Source organism: Choloepus didactylus, chromosome 5 (assembly GCF_015220235.1).
Source record: "Choloepus didactylus isolate mChoDid1 chromosome 5, mChoDid1.pri, whole genome shotgun sequence".
Taxonomy (NCBI): Eukaryota; Metazoa; Chordata; class Mammalia; order Pilosa; family Megalonychidae; genus Choloepus; species Choloepus didactylus.
In genome coordinates, this window is record NC_051311.1 from 16,313,955 (window position 1) to 16,327,420 (window position 13,466).

General features: G+C 38.6%; 1 protein-coding gene across 1 annotated transcript in view; it reads left to right on the forward strand.

The window, feature by feature from the left end:
- CCDC7 (coiled-coil domain containing 7) overlaps positions 1 to 13,466 on the forward strand; it is a 329,716-nt gene that overhangs the window by 251,110 nt on the left and 65,140 nt on the right. The gene's annotated exons all lie outside the window — the stretch shown is intronic.

Below are 13,466 nucleotides of genomic sequence, written 5' to 3' on the forward strand. Positions count from 1 at the left end.
TTGGTACTGATCTCCTCTGAAATGAGATATTATGGACTTTTTCAGATTACACCTAGTGATATCATGTTGGTATCAGCACCTTGTACTTTCTTTAGATTAATAGCCCCGCAATATTGCCCCACGTGGGTCACAGGGTGTCCAGTCCATGGTGTTTGGTACACTTCTGGGCCCATCAGGAAGATGTCCAAATATTGGAAGCTTAGTATTACCTCTGGGAGTGGGACTTCTTCCAGGTCGTGGTCTATCAATTGATGACTGACAGTTGGAGAATTTAGGTAGCCTTGTAGAAGAAAAATAAAGATGGTTTACAATCCATTCCACATAAAGGGAAACTTATCCTGCATATCGTGGTGAAGAGAAATGCTGAAGGGGGCATTTGTGTTGTTAATGGCAGCATACCAAGTTCCCTCACCTTGGGCAATAGCTTTTTTAACAGTCACAATATCAGTGCCATGGTGACACGATACAGTTGACTCACCTATAATCAATGGTTGAGTCTCTTGTTACTTGAGTTCTTGAGCACAGGTCTATTGAATGGAGTAATAGTCTCATGGAGAGCAATGGATTCCGTAAGCTCAGCAGTGAGACAGTTATTACTTTTACTTACTAGGTGAGTGAAATTGTTTGGTATACAACTGCAGTGGTTTCTAATTGTCGGGTAAATTCACGGTCTTCCAAATGCCCCACAAAATAGCCATTTCCATGAGGACTTTGTGGTAAATGTGAGTTGGAGATGCTTATAGAAAGCACATAAATAACAATAATGTATTCAGTTTGGGGGCCATAAAAATAGAGGTGAGTAGGAGCATGAAGAGACCCATTCATAGCTGGTCTTTAGTAAGAATCCCAGTTGTAGTGGCCTGAGACTCCAAGCCAAAGAGATTAACTGTTTCCTTCTTACCCTGGGGTGAGAGAGTGTGAGGATCATAGTCACCTATGCAGCAGTCTTCAAAAGACCTAAGAAATGAATTATCTTCCATTTTTCCATTGAACTCTGACCTCGATGTATTTTCTAGTACTCCCTTAGGATAGAAAGATACCCAGGTTGCTGGGGAGTTGGAATAATAGAAAGGACCGCTGAGCCCCTAAAGAACTGAACAAATCTTGGAAATAATCCAGTAGTACCCTCCAAAAATTCCCTGTGGCATCTGCTAACACTCTTCTGATTGGCCTGGCTGGCAATGAGTCCTGTGAAATCATCACTTCTTGCTGATGATCCACTAGTTCCCCCATTAAAATGCCCTGTGGGAGATTCAGGTATTTTGTTTCAAAGAAAGGCATTTTGCTTAATTGATCAGACTGCCTGCTGGGCCAGTTCATCAGACTGCCAGATTTTTATTTGGTAGTTAAAACAATGAGCCAGTTTGAAAGTCCCCATTAAGTATTATTTCATTTATTGCAAAAGTATAAGTGAGAGCTTATACTTGTTCCAAAATTCCCTACAGCATGGCACAAGATAAGGGTTATATTTATCAGTGCAGACTGAAGGGATCATCACACTACCAGGGAACACCAAACAAGGACTCTTTTCTTTTTATGGACTCAGACACCAGTGGGTAAAAAATTAGGGTTAGAAGTAAAAAATTACTGAATACTGAGACAGGGTGGACAAAAATGTCTTCAAGACCTCCCAATAAGCTGGTATCAACCAAGGCTCCTAAACAGTGTCATTGTCAAGGGACATGGAAGCCCCTGGGTTTGGAATGCAGATGTGTGTAAGAGCATGGCTGGCCTGAGTGTGGAGTTGGAGTTGCTAAGTCATAATTGCAACTCCCTCTAGAAACTGCAAACACTGGCTTTGCATCAAATCTTGTGTGGGAAGGGCAGCTTTCACCATGAGGCAGTCAGGTAAAGCTTTTGTATTGCCTGTGATTGGGGCTGAAATATCATATGTAGGATTTTGGCAAAAGGGAATAACATACATATACACACATAGATACATATACATACCCATACATGTATATAAAACATATATACCCATGCATAAGCACACAATCATATACACATAGCTACATGCATGTAAATATGCACATATACATGCATATTAATATGCATATGCATATATGTAGGAATAGATTAGAAACTATGAGATCTCAGTGACACTTTTTATTCCAGTTCAGTCCTTCAGGAGTTGTTCCTGCTTTCCTCCATTGCATATGTGTACATCTGCAGTGTGAATTCTGCCCTTCAGCAATGTCAACATATTAACTAATTTTCTCAATCCTATCACACTTCTCAAATTGTTTCAATAGTGCTGTGGTCATACCACTACCAAAAAAATTTCAAGATTTGATTACTGTTCCTCCACAACTCCTGCATATACCAAATATGTTGTTCATGAATTACTTGGATTAGTAGTATATTTTTCCCATTCAGTGGAATCATTTGTTTTAGTTTGTCTTCATGTTTATTTCTCTTGTCTTTGTTGATTTAATTTTATTTTTGGGAAAGTAGAACATTAATTCATTTCAAAAGTAAAATGTTTGCAAAGTTTTTCTTAGAGAAGTAACATTCTATTGGGGATCAAATCATGCCCTCCACAAAAGGCATGTTCAGATCCCAGCCCTTGTCCTGTGGTTGTGAACCCCTTTGTAAACAGGACAGTTGAAGATATTATTAGTTTAGGTGAGCCCAAACTGAATGACGGTGAGCCTTAGTCCAATATGGTTGAAGTCTTTATAAGCAAAGGAAATTGGATATAGAAAGACAAGCCACAGGGAACTAGAATTGGGAAGTTAATGGAACCTGGAAGAGAAAGGAGAATATACTGTCATGTGCATTGCCATGCAGAGGAAAGCAATCCCAAGGATTGCTGGCCACCCAGAAGATACCAACCCCAGGAGTAAGCAAACCTCCCAGCTCTGAAACCATGAGCCAATAAATGCTTGTTTAATCCAACCCCTGTATGGTATTTATTTTAGCACCTAGGAAGCAGAAACAAAAACAGTTTTTGGAAATTGGGGTGCTGCTATGACAAATACCTAAAAATTTGGAAATGGCTCTGGAATTGGGTAGTGGTTAGAGGTTGGAAGATTTGTGAGGTGCTTGATAAAAAAAGGCTAGATTGCTTTGAGGAGACTGTTAGAAGGAAAAAGGACTGTGTTATTGGAAACTGGAGGAAAGGCAATCTTTGTTATAAAGTGACAGAGAACTTGGTGAAATTGTGTATTTTGAAGTTGGATGGAAGGCAAAATTTGAAGGTGATGAACTTGGATTTTTAGCTGAGGATATTTCATAGTGAAATGTGGAAAGTGCAGCCTTGTTTCTCCTTGCAGCTTAAAATGAAATGGGAGAGGAAAGAAATAAAGTGAGGATTGAACTGTTAAATTTAAGAAATTAACAATTGATTTGGGAAATTCTGAGCTTAATCAGATAGTGGGCTCTGAGACTAGGGCCAGAAGTGGCTCTAGCAAGGACCCCCTCTGAACTTTCAGAGGGGCGGAAGCCCATGTGAGGATTTAACTGAAAAATACTTTACCAAAGATGGTGTGGCTGAAACATGGATTCTGTTAGCTATTTCAATGGAAGTCAAGATCAGAAGTGCAGTTATCCAGGAAGATCCAGGAAGGATCTTTGGATACTTCCTGCATTTGAAGAGGGCATCTGCCCTGGTGCTTGGAGTGGGTGAACCTCATGCTCCATTGTTCAGGAAGAGTGCTGCCACTCCATTGTTTGCCATTCTGACACTTGAAGAGCGTGGTGCCTAAACCCCATTATGCACAGAAAATATGGATGCTGTAGAAACCACTTGGAAGTCGTAGAGCTGCTGTTCCATCAGGCCTGGAGGACAAAGCATCAAGACACAAATGGCTGTCACAACTTGAGATCTAATGGAATTTGCCCTGCTGGTTTCCACATTTATTTGGGACCTGTGACCCCTGTTTTCCTTCCAATTTTTTCCTTCTATAATGGGAATGTTTGTCCTATGCCTGTCCTGCCATTGTTTATTGGAAGCAGATAACTTGTTTTCTATGCTTCATGGGTCCATCAGGCAGAATAATTTTGCCCTAAGATGGACCAAACCTGTAATTGATTTTGATGAAACTTTGTCCTTATCATTGTTACTTTAATGACATTAAAGATGTCTGGGTCTGTTAAGGACTGCAGAAAACCGATCAAGACCCACCTTGAATGGGTGGGCACACCTCCATGGAAATAATCTAATCAAAAGGTCTCCCTAAAGTTGGGTGGGTTGTGGAAAGCCGCCTCCCGAATCGGGCCTAGCGTATGCGCTGCAGCCTGCTCTAGAGTTACCCCCGCCCATCGAGTGAGCCAAGATGGCGCCTGCATCCTGTTTCCGCATAGTGACGCATGTATCCGCCACCCGCTCCTACCAATCGAAATCCTGTATACGCGATACTAGCCTAGAAGCTTATTGGTTGTTAATTGTGTATAAAAGGTCTTACCCGGACGGGGTAGGGTGAGACAGCCCACAAGGAGCCGTGCCTGACGGCCACATCGAGGCTGCTCTCCCACGAGGCGCCGTGCCCCGTGTGGGAACCAGTAACACAGAATGTTCATCTAGCTGTAGTAAAGGGCTTGCTTTCACAACTGCCGTGTGGTTCGAGTCGTGATTCATGACCAGGTTAGTTCGCGCAGTCTGCATCTCTCTCTCTCCTTCCCTGTTTCCCCTCGCCGGCCGGGAACCGGGGACCGAGCGGGGCAGCGCCGGACACTGAGAGAATTTGCTAACAAGAGACCTGCCCTACTGGAGATACTAAAGGGAGCCCTACAGACAGAGAAACAAAGACAGGACAGAGAGACTTGGAGAAAGGTTCAGTACTAAAGAGATTCAGTATGGGTACAATAAAGGATATTAATAGAGAGAGGGGAAAAATATGGCAAACATAAACCAAAGGATAAGATGGCCGATTCAAGAAATGCCTTCACGGATTTAACATTGAATGTAAATGGATTAAACTCCCCAATTAAAAGATATAGATTCGCAGAATGGATCAAAAAAAATGAACCATCAATATGTTGCATACAAAAGACTCATCTTAGACACAGGGACACAAAGAAACTGAAAGTGAAAGGATGGAAAAAAATATTTCATGCAAGCTACAGCCAAAAGAAAGCAGGTGTAGCAATATTAATCTCAGATAAAATAGACTTCAAATGCAGGGATGTTTTGAGAGACAAAGAAGGCCACTACATACTAATAAAAGGGGCAAATCAGCAAGAAGAAATAACAATCGTAAATGTCTATGCACCCAATCAAGGTGCCACAAAATACATGAGAGAAACACTGGCAAAACTAAAGGAAGCAATTGATGTTTCCACAATAATTGTGGGAGACTTCAACACATCACTCTCTCCTATAGATAGATCAACCAGACAGAAGACCAATAAGGAAATTGAAAACCTAAACAATCTGATAAATGAATTAGATTTAACAGACATATACAGGATATTACATCCCAAATCACCAGGATACACATACTTTTCTAGTGCTCATGGAACTTTCTCCAGAAGAGATCATATGCTGGTACATAAAACAAGCCTCAATAAATTTAAAAAGATTGAAATTATTCAAAGCACATTCTCTGACCACAATGGAATACAATTAGAAGTCAATAACCATCAGAGACTTAGAAAATTCACAAATACCTGGAGGTTAAACAACACACTCCTAAACAATCAGTGGGTTAAAGAAGAAATAGCAAGAGAAATTGCTAAATATATAGAGATGAATGAAAATGAGAACACAACATACCAAAACCTATGGGATGCAGCAAAAGCAGTGCTAAGGGGGAAATTTATAGCACTAAACGCATATATTGAAAAAGGAAGAAAGAGCCAAAATCAAGGAACTAATGGATCAACTGAAGAAGCTAGAAAATGAACAGCAAACCAATCCTAAACCAAGTAGAAGGAAAGAAATAACAAGGATTAAAGCAGAAATAAATGACATAGAGAACAAAAAAACAATAGGGAGGATAAATATCACCAAAAGTTGGTTCTTTGAGAAGATCAACAAGATTGACAAGCCCCTAGCTAAACTGACAAAATCAAAAAGAGAGAAGACCCATATAAACAAAATAATGAATGAAAAAGGTGACATAACTGCAGATCCTGAAGAAATTAAAAAAATTATAAGAGGATACTATGTACAACTGTATGGCAACAAACTGCATAATGTAGAGGAAATGGACAATTTCCTGGAAACATATGAACAACCTAGACTGACCAGAGAAGAAATAGAAGACCTCAACCAACCCATCACAAGCAAAGAGATCCAATCAGTCATCAAAAATCTTCCCACAAGTAAAAGCCCAGGGCCAAATGGCTTCACAGGGGAATTCTACCAAACTTTCCAGAAAGAACTGACACCAATCTTACTCAAACTCTTTCAAAACATTGAAGAAAATGGAGCACTACCTAACTCATTTTATGAAGCTAACATCAATCTAATACCAAAACCAGGCAAAGATGCTACAAAAAAGGAAAACTAGCGGCCAATCTCCCTAATGAATATAGATGCAAAAATCCTCAACAAAATACTTGCAAATCGAATCCAAAGACACATTAAAAAAATCATACACCATGACCAAGTGGGGTTCATTCCAGGCATGCAAGGATGGTTCAACATAAGAAAAACAATCAATGTATTACAACACATTAAAAACTCGAAAGGGAAAAATCAATTGATCATCTCAATAGATGCTGAAAAAGCATTTGACAAAATCCAACATCCGTTTTTGATAAAAACACTTCAAAAGGTAGGAATTGAAGGAAACTTCCTCAACATGATAATGAGCATATATGAAAAACCCACAGCCAGCATAGTACTCAATGGTGAGAGACTGAAAGCCTTCCCTCTAAGATCAGGAACAAGACAAGGATGCCCGCTGTCACCACTGTTATTCAACATTGTGCTGGAAGTGCTAGCCAGGGCAATCCGGCAAGACAAAGAAATAAAAGGCATCCAAATTGGAAAAGAAGAAGTAAAACTGTCATTGTTTGCAGATGATATGATCTTATATCTAGAAAACCCTGAGAAATCGACGATACAGCTACTAGAGCTAATAAACAAATTTAGCAAAGTAGCGGGATACAAGATTAATGCACATAAGTCAGTAATGTTTCTATATGCTAGAAATGAACAAACTGAAGAGACACTCAAGAAAAAGATACCATTTTCAATAGCAACTAAAAAAATCAAGTACCTAGGAATAAAGTTAACCAAAGATGTAAAAGACCTATACAAAGAAAACTACACAACTCTACTAAAAGAAATAGAAGGGGACCTTAAAAGATGGAAAAATATTCCATGTTCATGGATAGGAAGGCTAAATGTCATTAAGATGTCAATTCTACCCAAACTCATCTACAGATTCAATGCAATCCCAATCAAAATTCCAACAACCTACTTTGCAGACTTGGACAAGCTAGTTATCAAATTTATTTGGAAAGGGAAGATGCCTCGAATTGCTAAAGACACTCTAAAAAAGAAAAATGAAGTGGGAGGACTTACACTCCCTGACTTTGAAGCTTATTATAAAGCCACAGTTGCCAAAACAGCATGTTACTGGCACAAAGATAGACATATAGATCAATGGAATCGAATTGAGAATTCAGAGATAGACCCTCAGATCTATGGCTGACTGATCTTTGATAAGGCCCCCAAAGTCACTGAACTGAGCCATAATGGTCTTTTCAACAAATGGGGCTGGGAGAGTTGGATATCCATATCTAAAAGAATGAAAGAGAACCCCTACCTCACCCCTTACACAAAAATTAACTCAAAATGGATCAAAGATCTCAATATAAAAGAAAGTACCATAAAACTCCTAGAAGATAATGTAGGAAAACATCTTCAAGACCTTGTATTAGGCGGCCACTTCCTAGACTTTACACCCAAAGCACAAGCAACAAAAGAGAAAATAGATAAATGGGAACTCCTCAAGCTTAGAAGTTTCTGCACCTCAAAGGAATTTCTCAAAAAGGTAAAGAGGCAGCCAACTCAATGGGAAAAAAATTTTGGAAACCATGTATCTGACAAAAGACTGATATCTTGCATATACAAAGAAATCCTACAACTCAATGACAATAGTACAGACAGCCCAATTATAAAATGGGCAAAAGATATGAAAAGACGGTTCTCTGAAGAGGAAATACAAATGGCCAAGAAACACATGAAAAAATGTTCAGCTTCACTAGCTATTAGAGAGATGCAAATTAAGACCACAATGAGATAACATCTAACACCGATTAGAATGGCTGCCATTAAACAAACAGGAAACTACAAATGCTGGAGGGGATGTGGAGAAATTGGAACTCTTATTCATTGTTGGTGGGACTGTATAATGGTTCAGCCACTCTGGAAGTCAGTCTGGCAGTTCCTTAGAAAACTAGATATAGAGCTACCATTCGATCCGGCGATTGCACTTCTCGGTATATACCCGGAAGATCGGAAAGCAGTGACACGAACAGATATCTGCACGCCAATGTTCATAGCAGCATTATTCACAATTGCCAAGAGATGGAAACAACCCAAATGTCCTTCAAGAGATGAGTGGATAAATAAAATGTGGTATATACACATGATGGAATACTAAGCTGGCAGTAAGAAGGAACGATCTGGTGAAACATATGACAACATGGATGAACCTTGAAGACATAATGCTGAGCGAAATAAGCCAGGCACAAAAAGAGAAATATTATATGCTACCACTAATGTGAACTTTGAAAAATGTAAAACAAATGGTTTATAATGTAGAATGTAGGGGAACTAGCAGTAGAGAGCAATGAAGGAAGGGGGAACAATAATCCAAGAAGAACAGATAAGCTATTTAACGTTCTGGGGATGCCCAGAAATGACTATGGTCTGTTAATTTCTGATGGATATAGTAGGAACAAGTTCACAGAAATGTTGCTATATTATGTAACTTTCTTGGGGTAAAGTAGGAACATGTTGGAAGTTAAGCAGTTATCTTAGGTTAGTTGTCTTTTTCTTACCCCCTTCTTATGGTCTCTTTGAAATGTTCTTTTATTGTATGTTTGTTTTCTTTTTAACTTTTTTTTTTCATACAGTTGATTTAAAAAAGAAGGGAAAGTTAAAAAAAAAAAAAAAAGAAGAAAAACAAGGAAAAAAAAAAAAGATGTAGTGCCCCCTTGAGGAGCCTGTGGAGAATGCAGGGGTATTCGCCTACCCCACCTCCATGGTTGCTAACATCACCACAGACATAGGGGCATAGGGGACTGGTGGTTTGATGGGTTGAGCCCTCTACCATAAGTTTTACCCTTAGGAAGATGGTTGCTGCAAAGGAGAGGCTAGGCCTCCCTATATTTGTGCCTAAGAGTCTCCTCCTGAATGCCTCTTTGTTGCTCAGATGTGGCCCTCTCTCTCTGCCTAAGCCAACTTGAAAGGTGAAATCACTGCCCTCCCCCCTACGTGGGATCAGACACCCAGGGGAGTGAATCTTCCTGGCAACGTGGAATATGACTCCCGGGGAGGAATGTAGACCCGGCATCGTGGGACGGAGAACATCTTCTTGACCAAAAGGGGGATGTGAAAGGAAATGAAATAAGCTTCAGTGGCAGAGAGATTCCAAAACGAGCCGAGAGATCACTCTGGTGGGCACTCTTATGCACACTTTAGACAACCCTTTTTAGGTTCTAAAGAATTGGGGTAGCTGGTGGTGGATACCTGGAACTATCAAACTACAACCCAGAACCCATGAATCTCGAAGACAGTTGTATAAAAATGTAGCTTATGAGGGGTGACAATGGGATTGGGAAAGCCATAAGGACCAAACTCCACTTTGTCTAGTTTATGGATGGATGTGTAGAAAAGTAGGGGAAGGAAACAAACAGACAAAGGTACCCAGTGTTCTTTTTTACTTCAATTGCTCTTTTTCACTCTAATTATTATTCTTGTTATTTTTGTGTGTGTGCTAATGAAGGTGTCAGGGATTGATTTAGGTGATGAATGTACAACTATGTAATGGTACTGTAAACAATCGAAAGTACGATTTGTTTTGTATGACTGCATGGTATGTGAATATATCTCAATAAAATGATGATTAAAAAAAAAAAAAACTTATGGAATGCCTCAAAGGCACTGCTGATAGGGAAATTTATAGCCCTAAATGCCTACATTAAAAAAGAAGAAAGACTTAGAATGAAAGATCTAACTGTACACCTGGAGGAACTAGAAAAAGAACAGCAAATTAACCTCAAAGCAAGCAGAAGGAAATAAATAACAAAGATTACAACAGAAATAAATAAAATTGATAATAAAAAACAATAGAATATCAACAAAACCAAACATTTGTTCTTTAAGAAGTTCAATATAATTGACAAACCCTTAGCTAGAGTGACACAGTTAGAAACAGAGAAGATGCAAATAAAGAAAATCATAAAGGATAAGGGGGATCTCACAACTGACCTCACAGAAATTAAGGGTATCATAAGAACAGACCATGAACAACTATAAGCCTCCAAATTAGAAGACAGATTACATGGACAAATTCCTAGAAACACACAAGGAACATAAACTGACTCTAAAAAAATAGAATACCTCAAAAGACCAATTACAAGTAAAGATATTTAATCAGTCATCAAAAACCTCCCTCAAAAGAAAAGCCCAGAACCAGATGGCTTCACTGGTGAATTCTACCAGTCATTCCAAGAATTAATCCCAATCCTGCTCAAACTCTGAAAAACTATTCTATGAAGCCATTCTAGAATACCTAACTCATTCTATGAAGCCAAGATTAACCTAATACAAAAACAAGATAAAGATACTACAAGAAAAGAAAATTATAGACCCATTTATCTAATGAATATAGATGCAAAAATCCTCAACAAAACAATCACAAATAAGATCCAAAACACATGGAAAGTATTATATAACATAATCAAGTGGGTTTTATCTCAAGCAAGCAGGAGTGTTTCAACACAAGAAAATAAATTAATGTACTATACCACATTAACAAACCAAAGGTGAAAAATCACATGATCATCTTGACTGATAGAGAAAATGCATTTGACAAAATCAAGCATCATTTCTCCATAAAAACAATTCAAAAGAGAGGAATAGAAGGAAGATTCCTTGACATGATTAAGGGCATGTATGAAAAACCCACAGCTAACATTGTACTCAATGGTGGGAGGCTGAAAGCTTTCCTTCTAAGATCTGGAATAGGACATGCTTTCCCACTATCACCACTGTTATTCAACATTGTGCTAGAAGTTCTAGCTAGAGCAGTTAGAAAATGGAAAGAAGTAAAAAGCATCTTAATTGGAAGTGAAGAAGTAAAACTTTCACAATTTGCAGATTATATGATCCTATATAGAGAAAGTCCCCCCAAAACTACAACTAAGCTACTAGAGGTAACAAACCAGTTCAGCAGAGTGGTAGGATACAAGATTATTCCAATCTAGCTCTTGAAGGGATTGGATCAACACAGCCCTAAAACCAAAGAACATGCCAGGCAGGGAGTCAGACATGGTTTAAGACTTATAAACAGGAGAAGATTCCTTCTGGTGGTGGCTGGCTGGATAATGGAAGTCAGTGGCCCACAAGTGTGTGGGAAGTGCAAAGGACAGTTTATAAGGGTTTAGGACAGAGACATTCCATACGATATGAGAACTAAGTTTTCAGTAGTCTTGTGACACAGGGGTCTGGAGGTTTGTTATCAACAGTGATCAGAGGAGGAGAGTTTTAATGTTTTGTTTACAATACCATCTTTACATACTTTCTTCCCTGAGGAAGTCTGATGACCCTCAACTTCTGTCCTGGTCATACAGGCTGCTACATGCTGTGAGGCCTCATTCCACATTAGGAAGGGGGAGTCTGAGCCCTGGGTCCCCACAAAGATTAACACACAGAAAAATCAGTAGTGTTTCTATACACTAATAATGAACAATCTGAGGAGGAAATCAAGAAAAAAATTCCATTTACAATAGAAACTAAAAGTTTCAAATATCTAGGACCTGTACACAGAAAACTATAAAACATTGCTTAAAGAAATCAAGGAAGACCTAAGTAAAGGGAAGGATATTTCATGTTCATGGGTTGGAAGACTAAATATTGGTAAAACGTCAGTTCTACTCAAATTGTATTCAATGCCAATACAATCAAAACTCCAACATTCTTCTTTGCAGAATTAGAAAAGCCAATTATCAAATTTATGTTGAGGGATAAATGGCCCTGAATAGCCAAAAAATCTTGAAAAAGAAGAACAGGGTTGGAAGATTTACACTTCCTGACTTTAAAGCATAATACAAAAGTACAGTGGTCAAATCAGCATGGTACTGGCATAAAGTTAGATATATTTACCAATAGGATCAAATTGAGAGTGCAGAAATAGACCCTTACATCTGGCCAATTGATATTTGACAAGGCTACCAAGTCTACCCTACTGGGACTGATAGTCTCTTCAAAAAGTAGTGCTGGGAGAACTGGATATCGATATCCAAAAGAATGAAAGAGGGCCCCTACCTCACACCTTATTCAAAAATCTCAAAATGGATAAAAGACCTCATACAAGAACAAGGACCATAAAATTGTTAGAAGAAAATGCAGGGAAGTATTTTCAAGACCTTGTGGTAGGCAATCATTTCTTACATTTTACACCCATAACACAAGCAATGAAAGAAAAAATAGATAAATGAGATCTCAAAATTAAAAACTTTTGTTCTTCAAAGAACTTTGCCACAAAAGAGAAAAAGCAGCCCACACAATGGGAGAAACTATGTGGAAATCACATATCCAATAAGGATTTAATATCCAGAATATATAAAGAAATCCTATAGCTCAACAATAAAAAGACAAACCAATTTAAAATGTTTTTAAAAAACTTGAATAGACATTTTTCAAAAGAGGAAATACAAATGGCCAGAAAGCACATGAAAAGACACCCACAGCAGTAGATATTAGGAAAATGAAAATCAAAACCATGAGATACCATTTAACACCTACAAGAATGGCCACTATTTTAAAAAAACAGAAAGATGTAAGTGTTGGAGAGGATATGGAGAAATAAAAATCTTCCTTGCTAGTGGGCATGTAAAATGGTGCAGCCATTGTGGAAAACAGTTTGGCAGTTCCTCGGGAAGCTAAGTTTGGAGCTGCCATATAATATGGCAATCCCACTATTAGGTATATACCCTGAAGAACTGAAAGCGGGGACCCAGACATTTGCACACTGTTCATAGTGGTATTGTCCACAATTGCCCAAAGATGGAAGCAACCCAAATGTCTATCCACTGATGAATGGATAAACAAAATATGATATATACATAAGATGGAATATTATGCAGCAATAAGGAGGAATGAAGTTCTGATCATGTGACCACTTGGATGAACCTGGAGGACACTATGCAGGTTGAAAATAATCCATACACAAAAGAAAAAATATTGTATGATCTCACTGATATACCCTAATAACAATAAGCAATCTCATAGAGTTATAATCCAGAATATAGGTTACTAGGAAATCGAGTGGAGGTAGAGA